The sequence below is a fragment of the Periplaneta americana genome, chromosome 15, assembly GCF_040183065.1.
Source record: "Periplaneta americana isolate PAMFEO1 chromosome 15, P.americana_PAMFEO1_priV1, whole genome shotgun sequence".
Lineage (NCBI taxonomy): Eukaryota > Metazoa > Arthropoda > Insecta > Blattodea > Blattidae > Periplaneta > Periplaneta americana.
The window spans coordinates 100,099,330-100,116,029 of NC_091131.1; the positions used below are offsets into that span (position 1 = coordinate 100,099,330).

A 16,700-nucleotide genomic window follows, 5' to 3' on the forward strand; every position below is an offset into this window, starting at 1 on the left:
AATTAAATAACCCGTTAAAGAAATCGGTGCCATGATGATGGCATATACTTTACGTTTTACACAATTTGTAACAATTTAGTCCTCTATCATGTTAAAAATGGAATAATTCTCAGTAATTTAATTTCTTGTACTATCATTCAAAATACAACGTTAGTGTATATTTACAAGGTAAACTTCGTTTTCTGCCTTATACACAACATATTTTCTACACTCAAACTCATAAAACCAATCAAAACATGAAATAGCTATTCGCTTATTGTAATACGTAGTTTCTAACACTATTTTGCTATTTGGAAAAAATCGATATTTAAATTTGATAATTACAAATAACAGAAGGTTCATAATTATAAGTACATCACTGATCGTGAAGCAAAAGTGAATGGGTTCGAGAGAAAATAAAATTCTTGATCTGTAACCACTTATCTACGAGGATCGTTCCGAAATTTTTGTGTTGACCTGTAACTTCTGAGCAGGATGTTAGTGGTGCTGTAGTAAAGGTTGAACCTTCATGCTAATGTCTTGTTAATTTGGTTGCCGTGCAACAAATAGCGACAGCAGAGCAGTCTACCAAAATATCTAATATAGAGGTGCGTAAGAAACCGAAATGTGTTATTGAATTCCTCACTGCCGAACAAATGCACCCACTGACATCCATCCACGCTTGCTGAAGGTGTACGGAAACCATAGTGAACACAAACACATTGAGAGTGCGTTTCAACAGTGGTGAAAATGACAGTCCTTTGGGATAGGCGGGTTGTGATTCTTTTGGATGCTCTGGAGCCTGGAGAAACTGTCAAAACTGAACGTTACACGAAGACTCTGGCTAAGCTGAAAGCCCGAATTTCCAGAGTCAGTCAGAGAAGAAAACCTTTCTCTTGCAACACGTTAACGCTACGCCCCATACCAGTTTCGCGACCATAGACTATGTGGATATTTTCCAGACAAGGATGCTGTCTTCACAACTATAAGAAAGTGACTTGCCTCTGCGGGTTCAGATTTTTACGAGCGCAGCATACAGGTTCTTGTTCAACGATGGCAAAAAAGCATAATGAATGGTGATGACTATCTGGAAAAATAAATGCATGAAGCTGAAATCGTGCTCTATCCAACTGTGTTATTATGCTCTATGTATCTGTTGTAGTCTCCATGAAAATAAATAGGAGACATTACTTACGGAACGACCCTCGCATAACTATAACTTTAATGGTCCTTACAGATACCTAAGTCACAGCGTGTGAAATGGAAGTAATCTTTTTTTAATTGATTAGTTTACGACGATTTATCAACTGCTATGCCTATCTAGCATCTGAGCGAGATGGAGACAATGCTAACAAAATGAGTCCAGGGTCCAGCGCTGAAAGTTACCCAGCAATTGTTCTTAATGGGTTGAGGGAAAACCCCAGAAAAAACCTCAATCAGTTAACTTGCCCCAACAAGGATTTGAACCCGGGTTCCCTCGTTTCACGGTCAGACAGTCTAACCGTTAATCCACAGCGGTGGACCCCGGATGGTTATACCTGGCCCATAAGTTATTTGTAAAGACCGTTTTATTATTCCCACAACATTGGAATGAGTGTAAGTGTGCATGGGGTACACATTACGGTACGTGTCCTTCAGTTGACACCCTGCTCATAACACAAGTAACGCGCACTAAATAGTCACCCTACAATAGGGCCCTTAACAAGTACAGTATACTTCAGTTTAGTAATGTTTATGATATTATGCATTACTAGTTGAAATAAAGGTATCTAATACAAGTCCACGAAAGTACAGAAGTGGGTAGAGGAATTCGAAAGACAGTATGTAAGTGGTGACATAATTGTATGTAATTTACGTATTGGCATAATCTGTTCTAAAAGGTGGTATTTACAGCAGCTCTGTAATTAAAAAAAAAACCAAACATATAAACCATATGAAATTCATAGAAATCAGTCAGTCTGAAGATCTATCTTCAACTAGTAATTCAATGCCAGAGGACGAATTTACCAGAGATTTGTATGATATGATGGTGCATGCCAAACATTCCTTTCAACAACGTTGAGGGTAATATTGTTGGAAAGTACATTTGTACATAAGGCCTGTGTTATAGTAGTGCCGGTATTTCAAGTTAAATTTTACAGCAAAGATTATTGTAAAATAGGCTTAAATATTTCATTCAGGGCAGTACCTGTGTTACATACAGTAGTACTGGTGTTTTAAATTAAAATTTTACAACGAAGATTATTGTAATATGGATTTAAACATTACATTAAGAGCGGTATCTATGAAACACTAACATTTTAAGTTAAAATTTTACATTAAAGATGATTGTAATGCTGTATAGGCTTAAACATGTTAAGAGTAGTGCCTCTGAACTGTTTGTGTTTGTAATTTGAAGTTGTTTCCATGATATGTATTATCAATTTCTGTATATCACAACTGATTGAATTGTCTATGCCTTAAATTTAATTAACTTATTTGTTTTGTATTATACATATAGCTCAATAAATTTAATTAACTTATTTGTTTTGTATTATACATATAGCTCAACTGATGAATAATCGTTTGCGTTTTTAAATTTAATAATCTGATTGGCTATGTATTGTATATTTTTAGTAGAGCCATCGATGTAGGTCAGTCGGCAGATTCGCTGGGCTGCTGATCCGGAGCTGCGTTCGGGCTTGGGTTGGATCCCCCTTTGGTCTCATTGAATGGTTTCTTCCAGGTTTTCCCCAGCCGTGGGACTGAAGCAGGATGATCTATGGCGAGTCCTCGGCCTCACTTCATTTGACCCCTTTGGTCTGATTACCTGGTTGGGTTTTTCCCGAGATTTTCCCCAACCACAAGGCAAATGCCGGATAATCTTTTGGCGAATCCTCGAGCCTCACCTCATCTCACTACATCTCGCCAAAATATTGTAAAAAAAATGGTAAAATATTGCAAAACTTGTAAAAATGTAACTGTTATATTGTAAAATTTTGACTTGTTCCACATTTTAAAGCTTCATTGCTCATGTAAGATCTATGGCTATAATAAATAAAATGAAAAATCCAATACTTACAAATAGGTTTTAGAGAATCCGGAGGGTCATTGCCGCCTCAAATACGCCCGCAATTGGTCCCTATCATGAGCAAGATTAACCCAGTCTCTACCATCATACCCCACCTCCCTCAAATCCATTTTAATATCCTCCCATCTACGTCTCGGCTTCTCCAAAGGTCCTTTTCCCTCCCGCCTCCCAACTAGCACTCTACATACATTTCTGGATTAGCTCATACCAAAGAGTTTGTAATATATAACTAGAGACACCAACGGCGCTAGTATCGCCTACAAAATTGAACCGCTGTTCGGCCGCCATTAAAGGGAGTTGATGCTTCGCCGGGAGTGCTAGCATTTCATGCTTATTGAGGAGTACGAAAAAATATAAGTACACTTGAAGGGAAGTAATAAGAAAATGGTGAAATACTGCGCCGCAAATATTTGTTCGAACATAGCTACTATTGTAGGATGCTCAGGAGAGCATGCATATCTTAATATTTGGAAGAATGTTCCAAATGCAGTTCCTCCTTTGAATGTGTTTACAGAATGTCGGAATATTTCTTGGATAAAGTTTTTCCAGAAACACATTAATCAGGTTTATAAGGTTGATTTCAACAATGTATGTAAGGGTTAGATGCCATCACATTACAGTGGATTATAATAGCAGAGTGCATAAGAAAATCCTCAGACTATATCTGTATGAAACTGTTTTGTATCACAATAAATGAATTCAGTTTTGTACAGTATGTACTTCTAGTTTTTGGTTGTATTAAATGCAAAAAAATTAGTGAAAATATAGCTGATGGCCTACCTAGGCCTATTATTACCACTACTACTAACTAGGTCTCACTACTACTAGGCCTACTAATTTCACCAAAACTGGGCCTACTATTACTACAAAAACTACTACTACTACTACTACTACTACTACTACTACTACTACTACTACTACTACTACTACTACTACTACTACTACTAGGCCTACTATTGCCACAAAAACTAGACCTACTACTACCACTACTACTCCTACTATTACCACTAATACTACTATATTACCACTACTACTACGGCTACTATTACCACTACTAAGATACTAGGCCTATTATTACCACTATTACTAGGCCTATTATTATCACTATTACTAGGCCTATTATTATCACTATTACTAGGCCTATTATTATCTCTATTACTAGGCCTATTATTACCACTACTACTAGGCCTATTATTACCACTACTACTAGGCCTACTATTACCACTACTACTAGGCCTATTATTACCACTACTACTAGGCCTCCTATTACCACTACTACTAGGCCTATTATTACCACTACTACTAGGCCTATTATTACCACTACTACTAGGCCTATTATTACCACTAGTACTAGGCCTATTATTACCACTAGTACTAGGCCTATTATTACCACTAGTACTAGGCCTATTATTACCACTAGTACTAGGCCTATTATTACCACTAGTACTAGGCCTATTATTACCACTACTACTAGGCCTATTATTACCACTAGTACTAGGCCTATTATTACCACTAGTACTAGGCCTATTATTACCACTAGTACTAGGCCTATTATTACCACTACTACTAGGCCTATTATTACCACTAGTACTAGGCCTATTATTACCACTAGTACTAGGCCTTATTACCACTAGTACTAGGCCTATTATTACCACTACTACTAGGTTATTATTATCACTACTACTAGGCCTACTGTTACCACTACTACTAGGCCTACTATTAGCGCTACTAATTGTATTAAAAAGTCTGTACTGACCTCAAACCTGGTGGTCATTAACTACACAATGAATAGATTGTTTTATGATAAAATTTATTCTCATTATATTTTAAATCAGTTTCCAGAATTTTTATAATCTCATATTTCACAACTAAATATTTTCAAAGCACCATATACCTTCCTCTTTCTTTGCATGAAAGGACTGAAATATAGATCATTTTAAATATTACAGTAAATATCCATTATTGTGTCCTTAAAACAATACTAGTAATACTGAAAATTAATGTTGACATTGCCATTATTCAATATGTCACATACTTAATCCCGAGTGTATATGGGTGATTTAATTTATTTTTTAGAATATCGCCAAAGATGAATCATCATAATACTTTAATAAATACAGCGCTCCTCTGCATTCATGTTTATTTCATCACGACTCATCCTTTGTAAAAGATGTTTAAAACAGTGTCTCTCACCAGGCTACATCAATGTATTATGGTACTGTTTTCGAATTTCACTCCGCAAACACTCCCTTTAATGGCGGATGCTAGCCATTTCAATGTGTGACATTTTTCTTGCCTGCCACTCACGGGTATGTGTCTCTAGTAAGTATTACAAACTCTTTGGCTCATACGTGCTACATATACCCTGCCAAACTCAAACGTCTGGATTTAATATTCCTAATTATGTCAGGTGAAGAATGCAATACATGTAGTTCTGCGTTGTATAACTTTCTCCATTCTCCTGTAACTTCATCCCTCTTAGCCCCAGATATTTTTCTAAGCACCTTATTATCAAATACCCTTAGCCTCTGTTCCTATCTCTAAGTAAGAGTCTAAATTTCATGTTTCACAACCATTAAGAACTGGTAAAATAACTGTTTTATAAAATGTTTCAGCTCAGGCATTTCCCATATTTATTCTGCTTTTAATTTCCTCCTGAGTGTGATTTATATTTGTTACTGTTGCTCCAAGATATTTGAATTTTTCCACCTTTTCAAACGATAAATTTACAATTTTTATATTTCCATTTCGTACTATATTCTGGTCACGAGACATAATCATATACTTCATCTTTTCGGGATTTATTTTCAAACCTGTTTACTTGCTTCAAGTAAAATTCCCGCGTATAGTAACATTTTAAAATAAAATTTTACATTAAATATTATTGTAATATAGGCTTAAACTTTTAATTAAGAGTAGTGGCTGTGAAACGGTAACATTTTAAATTAAAATTTACAGCTAAGACTTTATTCTTTTGTAATACACAACACAGCCCTACTCTTGAAATAATTCTTTTATGTGTGTGTTTGTTGTTCTTGACGTGGGAGTAATCTGTTTTCATCGTACAGCAACACGCTTACTCTTCAAGTCATTTAGCTCATTGCACAAACTCCGAACTCACTCAACTCCAAAGAGTAACGGCTAAGATTCCGGTCTCTAGTTATCTGTAATGAAAAGTGGAAAATAATTCTGAGAATAAATTTGAGATTAACATTAAAAGAACTTTTTCGTGTTTACACTAATATAATACAATCTTTTTAATTTTCTCTACTTCTCTAATACCTAGTGTTACATTAAATCTTACAAATTTTACAAACTAAAAGCCTAAAATTCTTGCCTGAAGATGTTTAAGAAAAAGTATCTGCTGTGCATCAGTAACGACTATCATTGCTAATTTTGGAAATTTCTATTTTAAGACGTTTTAGATTAGAGGTACAGCAAAATTATGAAAATAATTTCTCCGATATGAAGAGTATGGGGGACACATTGCCAGAAATACTTCATTTATCACTTTGTAATTTATGTAGGGAAAAATTAAATATCTTAATAACCGATTTCTACAAGTCACATTGAATAATTGCATTCGTAGTAGATTATTCTAAAAACAATTTCAACAAGGAAAGACAATGGTTTGAATTTCTGAAAGTCACTTGATTTCCACGTGGCCACAGTTCTTTTTTTTTTTATTGGGTTATTTTACGACGCTGTATCAACATCTAGATTATTTAGCGTCTGAATGAAATGAAGGTGATAATGCCGGTGAAATGAGTCCGGGGTCCAGCACTAAAAGTTACCCAACATTTGCTCGTATTGGGTTGAAGGAAAACCCCGGAAAAAACCTCACCCAGGTAACTTGTCCCGACCGGGATTCGAACCCGGGCCACCTGGTTTCGCGGCCAGACGCGCTGACCGTTACTCCACAGGTGTGGACGCCACAGTTCTATGGGATAGTTTTTTCACAGTACTGCTGTTTTCCTTCCCATTTTCATTTCACAGCAATTATTCCATTAATATCTATAAACATGCCAACATTTATTGATTTTTTAACAAAAAAAAAGCCGCCCTAAATAAGGGTTCGAATAGATAACAAAAGTGTGTGTGAGTGTAAATGTAAATTGATTAGATAATGAAGCTATATTTTCTTTTCGGAATCAGCTCATTGATTTCAAACATGCTTACAAAGAAACAGAACAATAATGGTACTTACACATAATAAATAACTGTAATTACTGTATATTTACTTATTTCACAGCTGTGATTAAATAATTATGTTCGATATTAAACTGGAGATTCCGGCCGAATGTAACGTATTTATAAAAGTAATCAAAACCATAAGATAAAAAAGCTGGAACATGCAGGCTATATCATGGTTGACACATTATCGATATAATCACAAAATAAATTAACTAGAGGTAAAATTTACCGACTGCTTCTTGCCCATGTTAAACCATAATTTTTATTCTTAACTATCATCACATTCCACCTCACGTATGTTAAATGGCTTGCAGCGAAAAAAGGGTAGTTAAATATAATGACGAAGGTAATGTAATAATAATCACCCACAACTGTGTATATACACGAAAATCACTAAAGAACATTATCTTTAAAATCAAGCATTCAAATGTATATAAAATAAAAATTACACAAAAATTGCAGAAAAAGGGAAACGAAATACAAAACGTCTTAGTGACGAATCACAAGCTTACCATTGCGAAATATGAAAAGACTGACATGACCCAGACTCCATGAAGCATGAAACTTCACACAACCAGAACAACCATTTATCCACACTCAAATGTCACAGATTCCAAGGTGAATAACTGCACAACACCAACACAAGGAATTAGCAGGAAGACAATTGCCTCAAATCTGCCAACACGTTAACTGGTGCTCCCATTCATGCACATGGCGTGATGGTGGCGTGCGTAATTAACCGCCTTGACGTCACAAACCTTCAGACTGACTGTCGATATGCTAGTGTTTCCCTTTCTCGAAGTTCGCAGGTGACTTAGTATAGTATCTACTCAGTCACTATCATTGTGAAGATGAAATTAATGACCACTCAAACCCACGCTGTAACTACGTTTATAAGTAAATACACAACAAAAGCAAATTGCCTTATGTATGAGAGGCATATTTCGACACTATTTAGGCCTAGCTCAATTCGTTAATAAAACTACGTGAAAAGATAAACTTCATAAATTCATAATAAAAACTCTTCCGAAAAATTCTGCAATACATTGAAACATAACATTTTCTATATATTTATTTTGTAGTATGAGAAAATAAAAATAAGGCGGATCTCAGAAGTCATAATTAAAACCTGAGTATGCACGCCAACAACAAATGTGAGGCGGAAATCGAAAAGGGACCTCTCGTCGGAGAAGTAAAATTTTCAGTATAAGCAAAATGGATGGTTAGGGTCGAAAATATCGAATTCGGTATTTAGTCGATTATTATAGCTTAGTTTGTCCTATTCAACTTCATATCGATTTAAAGGTTTCTTAATTATGTAAAATTATATTGATGGGACAGTGTAAAACTTTAAAGCTTATTTTCTCAAAATACCTCATTTCCGTAACAAATATTCAAACTGCCATAGTTCACTCAATTTATTAGTTATAAATTTAAATTTGGTATCAAATTTTTCAGAATTTAATGCTGAATTTGAAAATAACGAACTCTAAATCTTAAATTTGTGACGAGAGGTTCATTTTCGCTTTGCGCCTCACAAATACTGAAATAAGCGCTATAACAACAGAGACATTACTAATAAGTATAATAATAAAACATAATAATAATAATAATAATAATAATAATAATAATAATAATAATAATAATAATAATAATAATACAGTATTCACCTGGGTACTTAAGCCTACGTACAATATCCCACCCTCTTATTCGACTCTTTACGCAATTAAGCCCACAAACAATAAATTATAATACCCTACTCTTTACCTACACCTTCTTTCTCAAACAACTTTCCTCAACCGGCTATAATTCTCGAATTTGGCGAAATGAGGCCGAGGATTCGCATTATGATTAGGCCTACCTGATATTTGCCTTAAGTTGGGAAAACTTCGGAAAAAATTCATCAGGTAATAAGCCCAAGCGGGAATCGAACCCACGCCCAAGCGCAATTCAGGATCAGTATGAAATCGCGCTACCGCCTGAGCTTCGCCGGTGGCCCTCTCAGTAGCGACAAATGGATGTACAAGGGACAGAAATCCTTAAACAATTTGGCGCTCTCACAATTCTCCGGTACCTACTCAAACCGGAGGGGCTTTTTTTTAGTTGGTTATTTAACGACGCTATATCAACTACGAGGTTAATTAGCGTCGATGAGATTGGTGATAGCGAGATGGTATTTGGCGAGATGAGGCCGAGAATTCGCCATAGATTACCTGGCATTCACCTTACAGTTCGGGAAAACCTCGGAAAAAACCCACTCAGGTAATCAGCCCAAGCGGGAATCGAAGCTGCGCCCGAGCGCAACTTCAGACCAGGAGGCAAGCGCCTTAACCGACTGAGCCACGCCGGTGGCTTCCGGAGGGACGTAAAACGTAGAAAAATCGTAAAGAAAAGTAGATATAAATTGAATAAAGTTGTTGACTTTGTCTTATTGTTAGACTGGATCATCTTTGTGTGTTTCTGATTTAAAATAAAGACCCATTCATTCTTTGTAAAAAAAAAAGTTACATTTCATGTACAGTAGTGGCAAAAAAAAACGGACCGACCCTTGTAGCTGAGTTAAGAGCCTTGTTCACTCCAGAGCACGATAGACTGGTAACTAAGACTTTCGTGGTTCGAATACTGTCTAGGAAGGAAATTTTTTTTTTGTTCCTTATTCAAATTTATTCCCAATACTTTTCGACTGCAGCGATATTTTACTCCAATGCTTTTCGATTGCAGCGATATTTTACTACTTCATTAACTTATTATTCCCAGAACATGAATTTTACCAGCAATCGAAAAGTATTGGGAATAAATTTGAACAAGGAACAAAAAAAAAAGTTTCCTTCCCAGGCAGGATTCGAACCACGAAAGTCTTAATTACCAATCTATCGTGCTCTGGAGTGAACAAGGCTCTGAAATCAGCTACAAGGGTCGGTCCGGTTTTCTTTTCAACTACTGTACATATCCCTGGATAAACTGACTTGTAGCTACTGACTCTAAACAAAATTCATCTAATAATTTAGAAGTAGCTGTAACCAGATTTTATGCCCAAAACCACTCTTCCGATAACAGAGACATTGAAACTCTCGAATTTAATACTTTACAATATCAAAATATTTTATCTTTACACTCTGTATAATGGCACTGTAAAATAAAGCTAAAAATACGAATTCAATCCGTCAAAATATTGAAAATTACAAAAAATAGGCAAACTCATAAACTCCGACAAAGTAAAGCACTGGTTAATACTTCACCTTACACAGAGCACAATGAAGATCAGTTCTTTATTTCCCAATGAGGAGTCAAAATTAAGTTGTCCACAAGGAAGCGACATCACAAACCTCGTCAAACACACCAAGAAACCTATAACGACATTTGGAGACAAACTTTTAACTTCCTGTGGTCTTGAAGGTAATATGATAACTTAATGACTACCAACAGAATCGAAAGATGGTTGTTCAGAGTGCAGTGAATAAATATAATGCATTAGCAACAGCCGCTTTTAATTCGTAAGAATATTTCTCTATTTGCATCGTCATTCAACTGAATGAAAAACAAGTTTTTGTGCGCTTTCTTCCTATCTACAAGAGATACACATACGGTCTATTCCCTTGACTGACAATATGTTTTTGTTCGAACTGGCCAACCTTCAACCCACGTGAAGGACAGGGTTTTCCATTCCTTTCAGAACAAGTATGAATATACAATGAAAAATAATTTAATCGATTATAAAATATCAGTCTAATTCTACATAATATGCTGAAATTTCGTGTGCTCACGAATACACACTAAGTAGATATTTCTTCAAGGTCTCCAATTGTTTACTTTTGAATGTAAGCACATTCCTCAGCAAAGTCATGATCTGTGCACATACATACATACGTGTGTCGTGCAATTTTCGAACATGAAAGGGATATCAAGATAATACAAACTTCGCCCTACTCTTAGGCATTCAAGAATACGTAGAAGTGAAGTATGTAAACTAAAATAACCGAGTCCGTTGAAAACCGGTAAAAGGTCTTATGTTCGGTTCATGTTTGCCGAGTCTCTGTAGAATCGAAGCTAAATCTTTTCCCTTTCTTACATAATATGTTAGGCGCCTTTCTCCTTAGTTCCTCCTCTCCCTGCGCCTTTATGCTTATTTGCATAAGGTTGTCATGCACAGATCTTGCGAAGTTACGCACAGTAATGAGTATAGGTAATTTTTCTTGTTATTAATATGACTACATTCACAAAAAATATACGTATAAATAAATCAATCAGAATACGAGTACATTAAAAAAAACGCGTATGTTCATAGTACGGACTTGCATAATGCAATGTTCAATCATTAGCGAGAAAACCAAGACATAACACACTTCATCTCATTCCATATGAAAAACTTATTGCAATATATGCGCTCAAATCCTTAACCGGTTTAAAAAAAAGTGTCCTGCAATGTTCGAACATGAGAGCGGCAACTAACATATTACAAACTTCATCTTATTTCATATGAAAAACTAGTCCTTACGGATTAAGCGTTTAAAACATGAAGGGGTGGAAGTGGAGAACAGCCAATATATTTATAACGAGGCAGAACAAACATGACACGACATTAAATTCTGCAGTGCTTGGGAAAAGTGACATAAGTCAGTTTCCACAAACCAGATAGCTCATCCATATGTTAAAATCGGTAGCACTTTGAAGAGAACCGCCAGGATCGCCACCCGTCCGCTGTAAACGAACACGAGATGGCAGTACAATCGCTAATGCAATTCAAATGGAGTTATGACGTGACTCCTTATGTGCCAACTAGATGGCAGCATAGTAAACCTGACAAAAGTTGTTACCGTCAAAGCCTATAAGGCCGAGCAATCTGGGTATGTATGATCTAGGATATTATGCTGCGAAATCCCTTCAAACTTCTGTTGGGACATATTATGCTTGTATGATAGTTATTTTGTTCGTCAAAGTCAAAACCGCTATTCGTTCTGTTACTTCAGTGATTTTGCTTACATTGCATCTGAGTTTATTTATTAGGAAGCCTACGCCCTTCTGTCCTTTTGTTTCTCCGATATAACTGAATATGTACCCGTTCGGTTTCTCGACGATTTTTCCCCATTTTCCTGACATCATTGAGGCCAAATACGTCAAAATCATAGTCGCTCAGTGCGTAGTTCAATTCTAGCTCTCTCCTTCGTTCTCAGGGTTCTGACGTTTAATGAACCTAATATGGTTTCCTTATTCCCCTCTTTTAATTTCGTTTTTGAACAGCACTTAGTCTCTGTCCTGCTTCTTACTTTCCCGAGTTCAGGATTTCCATGTTCTAGTTTACCCAGTTTCCGTTGATCTGCAACCTTTGGTATTCAGCTTTCACAGTGTTGCCTTTCTCCCTCTTTTCCCTTGCTCTTTATCTGATCATGGCTTGTATTTCTCTTTCCTTATGCGTCAGGTTGTCGTCTATGTAACATTCTTCTCCTTTCAGTATTGCCTTGTTCATTATTCTTAACTTTTCTTCAAAACTCTTGAATGTGACTCTCACCAGTCCTCAGTTTTATCTTTTTCTATGTATGCGATGAAATACCCACGCTACTCTATGGGTGTTAAACACGGACGCTCACCGAAAGGCAAAAACTAAAGCTATAAAGATTCAGCGAAAAATGGAACGTAGGATCACCAAAATATCTCTCAGAGATAGAGTGCGAGCAGCAAAAATAAGGAAGATGACAAGCCTACAAGACGTGATGGCAGCTCAGCGACTGAAGTGGAAGTGGGGAGGCCACGTAAGCAGACTGAAGACGTCGAGATAGGCGTATGTAACAACCATGTGGGATCCAAGAACGGGAAAGAGGGCAGCGGGAAGACCGAGGGCCCGATGGAGCGACTTCTTCAAGAAGGAAGTTGGTAGACAGAGGACAACAACAGCGACATGCAGAACAACAAGGCTGATGCTCGGAGAAAGATGCTGTGACAGATCTATTGTTGGTGACTGGTAAATCCGGCCCTGTAACGAATTTCACCCACTCCACTTCTAACAGTCCGCACGCTGTCAACAAACACGTGACAAATAGAGGTAGAGGGTAGAGAAGGGACTGCCCTGCTACCGCTACTAGTAATAAAGAAAACATTTTACTCACCGGTGAATCATAATGGTGTTGCCTCAATTATATTAGCCTCAGAAACCCTTTTAGCTGTATTTGATAACAGCCATCCCATTAACCGAACACATTAACCTGTTCAAATACTTTATTTACTATTACATATTACTTGGTTATTTACTGTTACAAAAAAGGGGCGCTGTTTAAAAATACAGCCTTATACGAACGGTTGGATACACTTAGTTAAATCACACGAGAAATGCCGAAATTCAAACATTAACCGAAATGACATTGCAAGAACGGAAGAATTCACATTGCATATTTCTGACAACAAAATCAGAAGGGAAATAAGTTTGAAAGATTTCTAAGACCCTTGGTAAATTACTACGTACATTAGTTCGCCGAAATTAGCTATTTCATCAAACATTTGTGACGGATGGTAATTAAAACATTATTGGAAACTTGGACTGCAGTGTCCTAAATGTAATATATCAAATAACAAATACACATTAAAGCGATCTGAGGGTGTTCTAAAAATGATTATAACTACAGCTAAATAGTAAATACTACTTCGCTATGACGTAGTTTAATTAGTAACGGGAAAACGTTATGCCAATCCAGTCGCAATCCTTCCAACAGCTATAAATGAATTAACATAATTCTATAATAAATTGCGAGTTAATCACACTCATCAGTAATTTTAAAATTGTTTCGATAAGCTAACTGCAAATTAAGAGAAAGTGCCAGCCAGCACTTTGCTGTAAAATTAGAATAAAATAATACTTTTAAGAAGTCGCGTTGTGAAGATAGCTAGCAATAAATGTTCACAAGAAAGAAGTGTAGGATCCGCAGTTACGACAGGTGTGCTTCCCAGCTAGGCAGTCCGTGGTTCCATTCCTGACGTGGGGTGAAATTTATCTCTATGCCATAGGACTCGGTAGGTCTTGCACTTGTCCTGTAACGTCTCCACGATGGTCCTGTATTGTGAGAGATACTACTTTTGGTCCTGAGATATGTCATCCCCTTCATCTCGTTGGCTTGTTGAGACGGTTAAGGCGGAGATAAAACAAGACAAAGAAAGAAGTTGTGTACGAAGACCTGCCGAAGGATAGCGAGACTCCTTCGAATCATTAAGAAATGGACAAAGGCCTAAAGTAACAAAGAAGTTCATTAGGCGTCATCATCGGTAATTATCAAATCAGGCTTGGCATTGAAATCAGGTTCCCGCTTTCAAACTAGGCAGAGGGAGTCGGATGTTAACACCGAATGAGTAAGTCCAAGACGACATTTATTATAACTAAAAACTTGAAACAATTATAAAGAAGAACACACAGAACTAAACTAAATTGTTATAACAAAAACTAAAGAGCTAGTAATATATTACAGAACGCGAAAGATCACCAGACCAAATGTTTTCAATATGTACAACACACAGACAGGCAGGAAGGCAAGACTGAGGACCTGACCACCTGACAACCATAAACTGACTGACAGACTCTCGCTACTGAAGAGTGTGGTGGGTGGGGAGCAATTTTCACCCCTAACTTCTCCAAGTTCTAGGATTTACCAGTCACTAACAGTAAGTGCAGTGTTGCCAGGTCTCCGGAAATTTCCGGAAATATTCGGAATTTTTTAACTTCCCGGAAAAATAGGAAATAAAGTTGTAATCTCCGGATTTTTTAATGTAGGAAATTATTTATTTATTTATTTTTTTGAAAAAGCAATCTCTGGCATACATTAAAACTGGTAGATGAACATTATATAGTTAAAGTTTTGTTAATATTTTATAGCTTGACTACTAATGCTTCCCTAAATATAAAATATTTTTTTTATTTATTTTATTGGGTTATTTTACGACGCTGTATCAACATCTAGGTTATTTAGCGTCTGAATGAAATGAAGGTGATAATGCCGGTGAAATGAGTCCGGGGCCCAGCATTTGCTCGTATTGGGTTGAGGTAAAACCCCGGAAAAAACCTAAACCAGGTAACTTGCCCCGACCAGGATTCGAACCCGGGCTACCTGGTTTCGCAGCCAGACGCGCTGACCGTTACTCCACAGGTATGGACCAATATAAAATATGTAACGCATAAAAACGTACATATCTGGTCTGGAGAAATATCTATGAGAGGAAGGTGGTTACTAATCAAATTGGTGAGTAGAAAAATTAAAGTAGAAATCTTTTTATTATAGGTTCATGTATTGTAATAGTTAGAAGGTTATAATAACATTTTATGTGATTTTCGGAAGTGCCTTCGGAAAATGTTGACAAATCTCCGAATTTTTTTTCATTACGACCTTCGGAAATATTTTTTCAAGATCTGACAACACTGAGTAAGTGACAGAAAGTGGACTGACATTAAACATCTCATCATTATCGGTGCATAACCTCTAAAACGAACACAAGTGATTGAAAATGGGAAACATTAGAGATAGTAAATGAACAATCATTAAGCATCAGTGTATAACTTTTTTAACCAGTACAATAGGCTAGTCAGGCTCGTATAAGAAGAGCTCACCCTGCTTGATGCAGGAGGCCTTTGCCCTAATGGGGTGTATTGGGTTTACTTATTTATTTTTTATTGATTTATTTATTTCTTCAAACAACTGAATTGACATAAGTCATTCTGCTGCCGTCCATAATTATGGAAATGAGTGAAGCCGTGAGATATCTGGAAGAATTCTATTGTTAAGTACATATAACAATCCAAATCCTAATAGTTATTAAAGCAAATATGAAAAGTGTTCTTGAAAATAATTATGGGTTTAATACAATGTATGTAAATATAGCTTTCTGAAATCGTCCAATAATTTGTAACCATGGTGTATTTTATTTTATTATGACTTCTTCTATCTCGGTTTATTTACTTTCCATTTCTTCTACACAAATGGGGCGAATACTCTATCGATTTACAAGTGCGATATCTCTGGAACTAAATCATTCGATTGTATTTCTATAGAATCACTTGCAAAGTCTCATGTATGAAACTCCAGAAGACACTGCGAAGGAACTGGTTACCAGAAATTTATCAGCTTACGCTTCTGTTCTAAAAGCTCAAGGTTGCCTTGAAATATTCAAAATTTAGTTACTCGTAATATTTGTAAGTAAGATGTCACCACTTCGGGCAGTTGCTCTAATTACAGAATAAGGCATAACAATTAATAAACAGAGCTAAAATATAGCAAAACAAAACAATAACCAAACAAAAATCCATTAACAAATGAATAAAAGTACCAAGGTGCCTGTTTTCCGATGGGTGTAGCATCTAAGTAGGCGTCTTCAACCACGGAGTAGTTACATCAAATTACTTGTCTTTAGGTACTATGAAACTCCCACTATTATATGCAGATTATTCGTGCACATTCTGTATAGTCCTTCACGTTTCGTAACTACT

General features: G+C 36.4%; 1 protein-coding gene across 4 annotated transcripts in view; it reads right to left on the bottom strand.

Moving 5' to 3' along the window:
* ATPCL (ATP-citrate synthase) overlaps positions 1 to 16,700 on the bottom strand; it is a 161,551-nt gene that overhangs the window by 116,289 nt on the left and 28,562 nt on the right. Inside the window, exon 1 of one of the 4 annotated variants that reach the window (XM_069847883.1) lies at positions 7,756 to 7,913. The exons of the other annotated variants lie outside the window; for them this stretch is intronic. The gene's annotated coding sequence lies outside the window, so the exon portion shown is untranslated. Of the gene's footprint in view, positions 1 to 7,755; positions 7,914 to 16,700 lie in introns of those variants that run through there. 4 annotated transcript variants of the gene reach the window in all.